This window comes from Gymnodraco acuticeps, unplaced genomic scaffold (assembly GCF_902827175.1).
Source record: "Gymnodraco acuticeps unplaced genomic scaffold, fGymAcu1.1, whole genome shotgun sequence".
NCBI classification, from domain to species: domain Eukaryota; kingdom Metazoa; phylum Chordata; class Actinopteri; order Perciformes; family Bathydraconidae; genus Gymnodraco; species Gymnodraco acuticeps.
The window spans coordinates 1593540-1607557 of record NW_022991760.1 but is presented as its reverse complement, the minus strand read 5'-3'; the positions used below and the strand labels follow the sequence as shown (position 1 = coordinate 1607557).

Here is a 14018-nt window from a genome sequence, read left to right as displayed (position 1 = left end):
GCTACTTTAATTCAGAGGTCTCCAACACGCCGATCGCGAGCTGCCGCTAGAAGAGCAGACTCCCGTCGTGGAGAGCAGAATCTTCAGCCGCTCCTACTCTTGCTGAGAATCCTTGCAGGCAGGGGCGGGTCTTTATTTAGCTGGCCCACCAAGCGGCCAATCATATGCGAGGACACACTAAGATCATACCATTATGTGAAAGAAGGGTGGGGGGCACAGCATGTGTAGTGGTACAGGCCAGCTGCACAGAGCGACGGGGAGACGGATTTAAATGCAAGCGCGTCGGAAAAAGTCAAGAAATGAGCAAAAACCGAAAAAAGAAGCAGCATCTGGCTGCTTTTCAATGATATTGGAGAAAGCAAAGCTGAGTGCAGGATTTGTAAAATGAAAATAACCTTCAGAGCAGGGTTTTTAAGGCCTTAAAAAGGTCTTAAATATGATTCAGAAGATCTTAAAAATTATCGGATTTGAAAGATACTTCTATGTTGCGATAGCGTCTAAATGTGTTTTGGGGGAAATGTCCGGGCTGCAAAGTAACCAGTACGGTAATAGCCTTTCAGTTCCCCCCAACAATTTGTATTGAATTAAATCAACATGGAACCAGTAATCACTAACTTTGTTTCCCCCGGCCCCTTATTGGAGAACACCCAGCTAGTAACCTAGCAACCAAGCTTCAGCTCATGTAGCCTATCTTCGAATCTACTTACAAATAAATATGGGGAAGTGTCAGTTCAACCGTATTTTGTTGGAAAACATCTAATTTAGTGCTTGGTTGAAACCAGTGGAGGGAACGTGTTTGAAGCCCGCTGCACCTTTTGCAAAATAAATTAGCGTTTGTTTTGCTAATGTAGCGTTAGCTAGTGGAGTGTTAGCTAGTGCAGCAGCTGCCGCAACAACACCGGGGGACCTCTGGGCGAAGTTTGGGTCTACGTCAACCCTAAAAGCGGAGGTGCTGTAGACGCTAAATAACGTAGCTAAACACCAATCATACAACAGCAACGATGAAATAGTGTAGCCAAGGCAGCAGAGCTCTGAATATAGCTCACTCTCTCTCAGAGACACACACACACACACACACACACACACACACACACACACACACACACACACACACACACACACACACACACACACACACACACACACTAGGGCTGCTCGATTATGGCAATAATCAAGATTATGTTGGTCAATAATTAATATCACGATTATTAAATATGATTATTCATTGACTTTGAAAACATCCATTTATTGAACTTTAAAACAAATAATAATTTGAACAGTATATTTTTAACTGTTGATTACCCTGAACGTATAATTCAACTGAAAAACTAATACAAAAATTAATTAAATAAATGATACATTACTAAAAAATTCATTAGATCAAATATGTTGTGGTGCACTGTCACAACCTAGCAAAGCAAAATAATCGTTTTTTCCGATTATGTTGTTTTCGTAATTGTGGCAGGCCAAAATCGTAATTGCGATTACAATATGATTAATTGCACAGCCCTAACACACAGACGCACACACATACACACTTTTTGTCTAACACGCTAACACAGTTCTGTACTGTTACGCTGTTGTGTTCAGTCATTGTTCTTATGTTGAACATGAATACATTTACTTTGTAAGTGATTATGGGACGTATTTCTTCTTTATATACATTTTCCTTCATACTTTATTGCCGTGAAATAGGTATTAAATTCTATTCAAAGTGGTCTTAAAAAGGTGTTAAAAAGTCTTACATTTGAGTTGGCGAAACCTGCAGGAACCCTGTACAATAAAAAGTCCTGCATTCAAAATGTTACAAGTAAAAGTACAAAAGTATTAGCATCAAAATATACTTAAAGTACCACCTGCAGAGGGATCTAGATTCAGGTGTTCTTTTCCCCATAGAGACCGCCTCGCTGCACATTATCCCTTGCATAAAGATAGATTGTGGGTCCCTTATAACATGTTGTACACAGTGGAAATAAACATTCTGGTTACCTCAACATCAGGGATCTTATCCATTAAACTCCTTCTGAATCAAACCGTCACGGTAGCCTTACCTTACTGATCCCTCTTAAATTAGAAAAACACACGTTACTTTACCAGCAGAGAGAAAATGGATTATTAAATTATTAATGTGACTAATAAAGAGCAATTTGATTATGAAGTATTATTCTGTTGATCGATGTCATTACATTTGGTGAAAAACACATAATGACTTGTTTATGACTCGTTTTGTCAAAGTTTAGGACTTGACTTGACTTGAACTTGCCCATCCTGACTTGAGACTTGACTTGGACTTGCAAAACAATGACTTGAGACTTGACTCGGACTTGAGCGCAAAGACTTGAGACTTGACTCGGACTTGCAAAACAATGACTTGGTCCCACCTCTGATAAGAACTGGATACAGCGTGGGAGGCGGGGCCTCATTCATTCCTATGAGAGTTGCTCATTAGCGCATGATGACAAAATGGCCCAACTTTTGAGAGAGCGAAACGTCACAGATTACCCGGCATGCCTGAGAAGTACCTATATGTGCACTCATAGCGCATGCGCAACTTTAACCACGCCGCCCAAAAGGCTCGTTCACATTAAGCACGTGAATTTGCGTACACGTAACAGCACCGCGCGTTCATGACAGCATGGTACTGGATTTATATTAACGAGGCGGAAGTTAGCAGCTAGCGGCTAGCTAGTAAATTATGCTCAATTACACATCAATCGTTATGTACTTTTATATTACGCTGACATCAGGATCTAGTGATATCCAAGCAACAGAGCTTAATTTAGCATGATACTTGTGTGGGTTGTACATGAAACCACTTGGTAATATATAAAAATGTATATGTTGAAGCCTGTTATGATCAATTGTGAGTTAAAACTTTATCTAAAAAGTAAAGCTGATGATGGATTACTGTGGTGGAGTTAAAATAACAATAGCCTATTTCTTTTTGAAATGTGATGGAGTAAAAGGATAGTAACTGTGATTATTCATGTTAAGTAGTCCACAAGTAACTAAAACAATTGTAAGTGCAATAAGAAGCTACAGGAACGTTAATCTACGTCGGTAATATTAACTTTATTTAATACAACATTTACGGTACAAGATTTACATCATACAGCCCATGTAGTATAATATTTTACAAATGATGAATTACAGCAAACATGTGCAATATATCCATTATTACAGCTCCGTGGGCTGGCAGTAAGGCGATATGGTCCGTTGTTATTGTGCATCCATGGGTAAAGAGAAACTCATGTAGTACTGAACACGTAACTTGAACGTGCCGGGCGGCGCAGTCCCGTGGGTTAGATGCGCGTACATAATGCCGAGGGAAATAACTCTCAGAATAACGTTATTAGCACATTTTTACAACTTGAGGAACGAATGTTTTTAATAAGGGCTATAAAAACGTTCATACTGGGTAGTTTATTTAGTTTCAAAAAAATTATCCAACGAGTTACAGACCACTCTTTCCCCATGTAAGTCAATGGAAAAAAGTGTTTCCGGGTCCAGCAACCTAAAGGAAGGCCCATTCCCAAACCGCCCCCTACACCCTACCCCTACACCCTACCCCTACACCCTACCCCTACACCCTACCCCTCCGTTTGCGCGTTCACGCGAAGGGTCCGCCATATTGAGGGCTGGTCCAAAGCAATCAGGGCGGAGGCGTAGTGGGTTATAAAAGCCTCCGACAGCGAGTTTGCATGGATGCAGGCTTGATAATCTCACTCCACAGGTGTGCAACCGTTTTTCGGGCATGGAGGAAACAACGTCATACAAATGTGAGTTCCATGTGGTTATTTTTTTAAACGATAAATAATACGTTGCCTTAACTAAAACATGCCTTTGTGAACATGTATTTATAAATCTACACGTGTTAATTTGATTTGCCAAGATTACATTAGATTTTTATTTTGAAGATGTACAAATCTAAATCGGAATCAAACTAACAACACATGTGTCAATTCATGTATCCATTCACTTACGAAATCGGTTTAAATTTAAGTGTGATTTGTAATTTCAGGGACTGTGGTAAAAACCAAGGCACTTATTGCTTTAAGAATGGAAAAGGATGACCTGTTCTGCAAAAAACGCAATGCTGCCAAAGAAGCATGGGAGTGAGTTATGCACTCAATTCATATTTTGTGCAATGAAAGTAATGAATGTGCACAGTGGGTCATTGCCTTAACACCAATATATATTGTTTAAATATTCTATGATAACAGGTCAATCATTAAGGAACTGGACCTTGGGCAACATGTGTCTCACAAACAGGCCTCCAAGAAATGGGAGAACCTAAAAAAGAAATACAAGGTAAATGGTGTATTGTTATTGTAAAACATGTTTGTTTTTGAAAAAGCTGAACAAAGATTTCTAACATGCATTTGTTTGCAATAGGAACTTAAAAGGCCAAGGACTGGAACAGGGACTTCCTGCTCCTCTTCCTTCCCCCCCCCAAATGTGGCTGATGATCCAGACCCCTCACCACCCTCATCACTGTCTGAGGCTGGAACCACCCAGCAGCCCCCCCCAAAAAAAAGAAAAGGTGCTATGGGAGTGCTGGAGTGCCTAGAACGCGAGGCAGAAAAAGAGGACGAACGCCACAGACAAATAATGCAGCACTCAGAGAAATTTCTAACCCTGTTCGAAAAAATGGTCGACAAAATGTGATTTATTTTTTTCCCCCCACCATTGGCCATTTCTATGTTTGATTATTGATGTTACTTAAAAGACTTGTTTTTGTTCGCTTGTATTATTTATTTGGAAGACAATAAACCTAATTTAACGTACTGTCCTTCATGTCTTCAATATTCTATAGTAAATACAGGTAGACGGGTGATGAAGGTGACATTGCGTTTGCTTGATTGTTAGATGGCTACATTGTTCTGTGTGGGTTTCATAATGTAGAAGGAAACGTTTTGCACAAAGTAATGTTGTGCACGGAACTAAAGTGTTTTTTCCAAAGTCTGAAGATTAACCCTGAATATCAGCATTTTAAATAAAGATATGTCTGTGCGCTTCATAGGTATAAGGCATTAAAATATACATGATATTTACGGTCTTAATTGCTCATGTCAAACCATTTGCAGAGTTTCACTCAAAAACTAAAGTGATTGTATTAGAAGACCTGTGTTCATTTTCTGAACCTTTGCTCTGTGCTCGTGATTGAATGATCCAAGAGGTAAGGACATTTGTCTCCAATTTGGGATTATGCAGAAAGACAATTCAGGAAAACCAAGTTTGAAATCAACGGTGCACAGGTTTATTTTATTTCACCTCTTTTCTCTAAAGTGAGAAGTGGAGCTCACTAAAACAAACAAAATTAATCAGGTATGTGTGCACATCATTTCAAAAACACAAGTTAACAGACAACCACGTTTTTCCAAAAAAAAACAAAGTTCATTCGATGTAATCGTGCTCTCTGGTGTGGTGCCATTTGGACAGGAGCAGAGAGTTGTGCAGCAATCCTGTTCCTTAGGTGGTGTCCAGGACTTTCCTGTCCACATGCTGCGGCAGGGGGAGGACTCTGGTCCCCATCTTCAGGGGGGAAGGCTTCAGCATCCTCAAGGACATCGTTCATGTCTATGCACAGAAATGCACAACATGCAATGATGTCAGGGGCAAAGCTTGGACTGACCTCCAGCGCTTTGAACACACACACACACACACACACACACACAATTCTGAGACCAAGTCAAATTAACCTTTCCTTTTTTATTCTATAAACTACTGACAACATTTCTCTGTGTTGGAATTCTACATACACTATACAGATATACACGTATAGCTTATAAGGAAAGAATAAATGAATGTATATCACAATATATCTAAATATCTATTTGTATTACACATACAAAGTTCATAGGCTACTATATAAGAAATAAAGTGAAGATAATTGTTGTATTAGCAATATTGAAATGTTTACCTGCCACTGGCACATCGCTAAAATGCGCCTCAACCTTCTGCGCCTTCTGTTGGATCTTGCCATTGCACCCGCTAACAGGCGACGGATAGCAACGCAGGTCAATGCAGCCGACAGATGGAGATGTGAGTTGGACACCATGACGTCCGTTTCCGTTTCCTGCGGAGAGAGGGGAGGCCGTGTCACTACCCGATCTGCAGCTCTGCCCGATCTGCTGTGCGTATGTGCGAGATGGTCCGCCATATTGGACAACGCCGGACGGCAACCCAAGTAGGACAAAATTGACATCTAGACCGTCTGAACCATTCGCAAGTTTTTACATGTGACAAAATATGCATTGCGCATTCGCGAGTTTTTACATGTGACAAACGGTGATTTGCAGAGTTTTTACATGTGACAAACGGTGATTTGCATTGCATCTGACAGAATGAAGACTTTTGCATCTGACAGAATGAAGACTTTAGTGTTTTACAACAATTTGAGAGAATACATGTCTGAAGGTGAATTTCACACAGACCTCTCTAAAAATGAGCGAGATCAAATGCGCCGTGCGTCATCGAACTTTACAGTAAAAGGTAATTAATTCCCATTCTCCTGTTACAGCAGATCGGGCAGAGCTGATCGGGCAGAGCTGCAGATCGGGTAGTGACAGTGCCTGTCACTACCCGATCTGCAGTGCGCATGTGTGAGATGGTCCGCCATATTGGACAACTCCGGACGGCAAACCAAGTAGGACAACATTGACACAGTGGCTTTTGGCAAAGCTCAAAAGGAAAACTCGAGAGAGATGAGTTATTGTTATTACAACGTGACTTCACTATTATTTAACAACTCTTTTTATTGGGTTCTTTTATTTGGGGTTAAGTACATTGTCAGAATAAGTGAGAAATGGATTTAACTTCTGTTAGACAGCTATATGCCATACATTTTTGCATACATTCACAGTAAATATGTATTCAGTATGATAGCTGTCTAACAGAAGTTAAATTCATTTCTCACTTATTCTGACAATGTACTTAACCCCAAATAAAAGAACCCAATAAAAAGAGTTGTTAAATAATAGTGAAGTCACGTTGTAATAACAATAACTCATCTCTCTCGAGTTTTATTTTTGAGCTTTGCCAAAAGCCACTGTGTCAATGTTGTCCTACTTGGGTTGCCGTCCGGAGTTGTCCAATATGGCGGACCATCTCGCACATGCGCACTGCAGATCGGGCAGAGCTGCAGATCGGGTAGTGACAGGCCGTCCCAAAGCTTGCCGCTGTATTTTTACCCTTAACCCTTAATAGAGGGAACTTCATTCAGCTGTGAGTGTGCCTACAGACGGAGTTCACTCCGTCACGGAGGGGGAAGGTCGAGGGAGTGGTTTGGGATTGGGCCGAAGTGTAGTACCGCCGTTTGACCAGCACGAATATTCTCATCAGACTCCGGCGCACTTCCTGGGGGCTTGTTAGGGACCGTCTACAAACTGCAACGAGATCTCGCAAAAGTATTGCTAGATCCCGCAAAGGTTTTGCAATATCTCGCAATTTTTTTTTTTTTTCAAATAATTTTTTTTTCTTCTCCATGTCCCCTAGGGTGCTCCGTAGGATAGCCAGTAGCCACGCCCAGAGCTATGGCCACACCCTCTGCCAGCCTTTTACGAAACAAAGCTTCCCAAACCTTTCAGCGATTCATGCAGGATAGGTATGGGATTAGTTTTGTATCATAAAGATAAAGCAACACGTTCTCAGAATAAAGCAAAACTATGAGTTTAAAAGAAAAAAAAACTGAGTCAAGCAAAATAAAATACATTTAAAAAATAAAACTATAAATTGCAAACAAATCATGTGTGTAATCATGTAAACTATAAGTCTTTTTTCTTTGTTTTAACATAGGTTTTTGTTTGCAGTTCTTGTTTCTTCTTTCTCAATGATCAGACTTTTGCTCTCGCTGCAGCTCTCTCATTTGCGATCCTTCACTTTTTGTTTGAGATTCTGACCTTTATATATACAGTCGATGATTCTGACACAAACCTCCCAGGTGGGCGGAACTTTCAGGGGTGCGTCCCGATTGGCTACTCAGTTTTTGAGTGACAGCCCAGTCCTCCAGCGATTGTACAGTGCAGGTAGCTGCGGTGCGGTAGCTGAGCGTGGATAGAACACCCCCAGAAGAACCAGCATTTCAATTATTATAATACTACAAGTGAAAATATATGTAAGTATTGATCATTTGTGTTGTTTGTGCTGTACTATACGGTTTATGTATTGTGTTAAGTGAGAAGGAAAGCTGTGCTATGAAAGTTAGCTTTAGAACCATAACAATGCAAGCTAAGTAGCCTAACAGTTAGCTACATAGTTAGCAGTGAGTGAGCGTTCAGACACCGGCGCACACACTCAAACGGACTCGTGTGCCTGACTCTACCAACAGGCTTTCATGATTCTGTTTAGATATGCAAGTATAAGCCATGATAGCTTATTTTATTAACATGCTAATTTGATATGAAAATCAATGGTGGCTGAGTTAACTTTGTAGGAAAACCTACCGTCCATGACTGCCCCTGAGCTGTGTTTTATTTGTTAACTTCATATTCTTCATTTCCTAAAACATTTATTTTCCTCTCATATTAACAGTGTGGATCATTGAGACAGCGTGGCATCCAGAGTCTTATCCCGTTTCCCCACTTCCTCTGAGGGGACAGCACGGAGGGGCGGCATGAAGAAAGACCTGCACCAGCTTCATCCACGCGTTGTTGTTATCACTTGCTCAGTGTCATTTCATTTGACCAAATGTCTTTACATTTAATAGACTGTATTATTATCCAGCTTTTTGTTTTATGTCCTTTTATTTAAAACATTCTTTGAGACTTCATCTTCAGGTTCAAATTTCAATAACGGTACGTCCACACAGCAGCTTTAGACGAATCTTCCACCGCTTCCAACGCTTCTCTGCCCATTGACTTTGAATGGGGATGACGTCACTTTGCCTCGCTTTTCGCCGAACTGCATTGTGGGGGAGCGAAGCGAAGATTTCCAGGATTTCCAGGATTCAAAAGTTGAGCAATGTTCAACTTTTGAAGCTGAGCTGGAAGCGTCAGCCAATCAAATCACGTTTATGCAAATCTGACAGTAGAAGCACTAGCCAATCAAACCGCGTGTAAGCAGGGAGAACCAGACCGCAGTTCATTTCCTCATATTCCAAACGAGAAATTACGGTAGCAAATCACCCGGTTCTTTACGACCAGAACTATTAACGGGATACAAACCAGAGGAACCAGGCATGGAGGGAGGTGGCAGAGACAGTGGGTGAAACTGGTAGGTTTTCGCCTGTTTGGGGAGTTTATATATATATATATTGCTCGCATAAAATCCCCGGGGTTTTTTGCTTTGTATGTCGGGGGCGGGAGATTCATGTGATTGGTTGTTGGTCACGTTGCTCGCAAAAAATCCCCAAGCTTTCAGACACGCCCAGCTCCAAGATTTTCAAGATTTTTGAAAAGCTGCTGTGTGGACGTACCGGAAATGTAATTTGTATAATCACTCTTTTGTCTTTATTCTACATGAAAATGTTAGAGACTCCATTCAAATCTGTTGATTATTCAGATCTTCCTCAGGAATAGTATGTCGAATTTTGAATGCTAAATGTATATAATTTTCTCACAGGATATAGAATGAGACAACACAGTTTGTATCCATTGTGTATGAATGCTTCAGCTCTTCAGACCCACATAGTAAGATGTGAGCATGTTCCTAATTGTGTTGGTATGCAGCCTAGGTCTGGTCTGTTTAATAAAGCAAATCTGCCACTTTTATATTGTAGAATTTGTTAAATTAAAGGAGTCATTAATTGTTTGTCCTATCCATCCATCCATCTTCTCCCGCTTATCCGTGGTCGGGTCGCGGAGGTAGCAGTTCCAGCAGAGAGCCCCAAACTTTCCTTTCCCTGGCGACATCAACCAGCTCTGACTGGGGGATCCCAAGGCGCTCTCAGGCCAGCGAAGAGATATAATCCCTCCACCTGGTCCTAGGTCTACCCCTTGGTCTCTTCCCAGCTGGACGTGCCTGGAACACCTCCCTAGGGAGGCGCCCAGGTGGCATCCTAACTAGGTGCCCGAACCACCTCAACTGGCTCCTTTCGACGCGAAGGAGGAGCGGTTCAACTCTGAGTTCCTCCCGGATGACTGAACTTCTCACCTTATCCCTAAGGGAGACACCAGCCACCCTGCGGAGAAAACCCATCTCGGCCGCTTGTATCCGCGATCTCGTTCTTTCGGTCATGACCCATCCTTCATGACCATAGGTGAGGGTAGGAACGAAAATAGCCCGGTAGACAGAGAGCTTTGCCTTCTGGCTCAGCTCTCTTTTCGTCAAAACGGTGCGGTAAAGCGACTGCAGTACCGCTCCCGCTGCTCCGATTCTCCGGCCCATCTCACGCTCCATTGTTCCCTCACTCGAGAACAAGACCCCGAGATACTTGAACTCCTTCACTTGGGGTAAGGACTCATTCTCTACTTGGAGTGGACAGTCCATCGGTTTCCTGCTGAGAACCATGTGGGTGCTGATCCTCATCCCAGCCGCTTCACACTCGGTTGTGAATCGATCCAGTGAGTGCTGAAGGTCGCAGACCGATGAAGCCATGATCCACATCATCTGCAAAAAGCAGTGGTGCAATCCTTAGCCCACCGAACTGCAGACCCCCTCCCCCACGACTACGCCTCGAAATCCGATCCATGATGTATATTACAAACAGGATTGGTGACAAAGCGCAGCCCTGGCGGAGGCCAACCCTCACCGGAAATTGGTTCGACTTACTGCCGAGGACCCGGACACAGCTCTCGCTTTGGGAGTACAGAGATTGGATGGCCCTGAGTAGAGACCCCCTCACCTCATACTCCTGCAGCACCTCCCACAGTAACCCTGGGAACTCGGTCATACGCCTTCTCCAAGTCAAAACACATGTAGACCGGATAAGCATAATCCCAGGCCCCCTCCAGGATCCTTGCGAGAGTAAAAAGCTGATCCGTCGTCCTAAACATAGCAATATATGCTTTTGAAATGCCTTTGAAAAAATAACAGTATGCTGTTTATATTGTGTATCACCTTTAGCTTGAAAATACATAGATGTGTTTTTTTAATCTATAAAATAAATAAATAGACATACAGACACTTTATCAATCCCAAATTGGGAAATTATTTAACAGCAGCAGTGTGTGTTCAGGTATTAAAATATTTAAAGTTGGAATAAAGTATAAACTACACAACACAAGTGTAATGTACAGCAATCCATAAAATAAATCCGATATGTTCATGAAACTTGCACTGTATGATCTGTGGTGTAGTGGGCTGTCACTCAAAAACGGAGTAGCCAATGAGGACACACCCCTGAAAGTCCCGCCCACCTGGGATGTTTGTGTCAAAATCGAAAACAAAAAATGAGGGAGCGTAAACGAGAAGAGCTGCAGCGAGAGCAAAAGTCTGATCATTGAGAAAGAAGAAAGAAGAACTGCAAACAAAAACCTATGTTAAAACAAAGAAAAAATACTTATAATTTACATGATTACACACATGATTTGTTTGCAACTTATAGTTTTATTTTTGAAATTTATTTTATTTTGCTTGACTCAGTTGACTGATCCTTGCAGTATCAACACTAATTCGGCTGACTTTTATATTTGATCCAATTGGTAGATAGGCTGTATTTACACCATAAAGGTGCACAGCTGATATAAAGGGACACCTAGTGGTTAAAGCATGTTATTGAATTTCATTATTTTTATTATTAGATATTAATAGGATCCCTATAAAGTATATTCATTACTCGTTATTCTCTACTAATAGTTAATTAAAGACTGTATATAATGACTATTTTGCACATCCCTTTCAAGATTTTCTAAGGTTTATTGACATATCATATAGGCCTACCCAACTATGGTGTAGTTCTGCATTGAATGAAAAACTTGGGTCGCAGGTTCCTCAATAGTGCATTACAAGACATCTATCAATATTTGTGCATACCTCCAGCAATGTTAACTATGTTGAAGCACTTATTTTAACTGATATTATACATAATGTATTATACTCTTATAAGATGTATGTAGATATTTCATCTCCGGCCTTGTCAGGTATTGAACAATCAATAAATAAAGAACACAGAATTGTTGAATATAAAACACAGAATTTGTGTGATTATACTAAATGATTTACAAATAAACACCACTGCATATTTACAACTGTTACACATGCTGATGTAACGCAAATGTTCCAACTTGGGATCAATAAAGTATATCTTATCTTAAGCTGATCGATGGCTACTGCCATATTTGCTAAATTTGCCTCTGAACCTTAACAAGTGCATGTTTCAGGCTTATCAATTAATGTAATGTAATGTTATCAATTAACAACAGGGGTCACAAACATAAGACCAGCTGTTAAATAAAGCTCTTCTGACCTTAGCTGGCATGTGTGTATATATATTAATGCTGCCCATTATGGGAACAAGCAATTTTCACCCATTTATTAATGATATGTTTTAAATTTGAGTGTTTCCTATCCCCTAAACCTCCAGGGATGTACACAGTTTAATACTGGCAACTTCTTATTATGGGAAATACGAAAACGTCTTTTAAAGCTACAACTCCCAGTAGAGACGTGCCATAGATAGAGAACATGTTGCGAAACACAATAGCCAGCATGTGTAGTTCTGGGGACGGGGTGGGGGACGGGGGGACGCGGTGGACCCGGTGGACCCGTTCAAATCCAGTTTTGGACAGTCTGCCGTGGTTCCATCCCATTTCAAGTGCTGTTCGAGGCTCAGCGTAACCCTCGGAGCACACTCTCCAATCACAGAGCTTGAGGACTATCACGGGGTTTGTCAAATAGAGCACATGGTGTAGTCCAAACGATAGCTGGGGATTCTGGGTAGTGTAGTGTCTTCTGCCATCCTTTACTCCTCAAAAATATTTGTTTCTCCGAATCGAAGGGGAAAAATACAAAAGCATTGCACACAATTTAAACCAATCAATGTTGTGTAATTAACAAGGATAATCTGGTGTTTTTTAGTCGATGAGTAGTGCAGATATCACTGTAAAATCAATCGACAGTAAGGGGAATACTTACTTCCGGGTGTACAATTCTCCATTATCCAATGAGAATGGACGCTCACATTGCTTTTAAGGGCAGCCGACACAAACGAATGCCGTGCTTCCATGAGCGTCAAATCCTGCCACAGATGGGAATACATTGCAATCAGTTGAAAGCTATTTGCGTCCCTTTATGAAGCTGAAGGAGCCTAGGAGCGTCACAACTGCACGCCACGGACACTGACCAAACGTCGTTCCTGGACGATTTTGGGGAGTGAGAGTGTGTTGTGCACACACGTTGCTCTCCATCAGAGCAATGTATATTCCCGGCGAATTGAACTGAGGGGCTCACAGAGCGCAGCAGCCGTTTTATGCGAGAAGTAGGAGACTCAGACCTGCGCGCACCGGCGCCTCAGTGGGATTTGGCTTTGGTGTTACGCGCACTAAAGCAAAGCCCCATTTGAACCTTTGGATCAGGTGCCCCTTAAACTGTTGTCAGCCAAAGTAGTATTGCTTTTGGCTCTAATAGCAGCGTAAAGGGTGAGTGATTTGTCTGCTCTCTCTGAGGCTCCGTCAGGTCTTCGGATCCAAGGAGGAGATGGCAGTTCAGCTGTTTTACGCCCTAACCCGGCTTCATGCCTAAGGTCATCACAACTCTTTTAGGTCGAGAGTGATCACCTTGGATGGCTTCGTTCCCTCTCCTTACAGGTCGGAGGAAGAAGCCACGTCTCACTTCCTCTGTTCTGTGCGCGCGCGGTCCTGCTATGTGGCATGCACGGCGGCCTGGCGCCGTTCTCAGCGCCTGTTTGTGCATTATAGAGAGCGCTCGATCGGGCAGCCTCTGCACAACGACTGTCACACTGGCTGTGTGAGGCTGTGTCACAGGCATATGTCTCCTCTGGGGTGGATCCCCCAGAGAACATCAATGCGCACTCCACCAGAAGAAGGTCCTCCTCCACGGCTTTGCACGGAGGAATGTCAGTGGAGGACATTTGCACTGCTGCATCTTGGTCTTCCCCCTGTTCATTTATTCAATTTTAT

At 42.0% G+C, this 14018-nt stretch overlaps 1 long non-coding RNA gene across 1 annotated transcript; it reads right to left on the bottom strand.

Annotated features, from left to right (window-relative positions):
• Positions 1-5237: 5237 nt before the first annotated feature.
• On the bottom strand, positions 5238-6094 carry LOC117534992. The gene is made up of 2 exons (XR_004567353.1): positions 5924-6094; positions 5238-5580 (listed from the first exon to the last, which is right to left on the bottom strand). It is a non-coding gene; the product is annotated as an uncharacterized LOC117534992 (long non-coding RNA).
• Positions 6095-14018: the final 7924 nt, after the last annotated feature.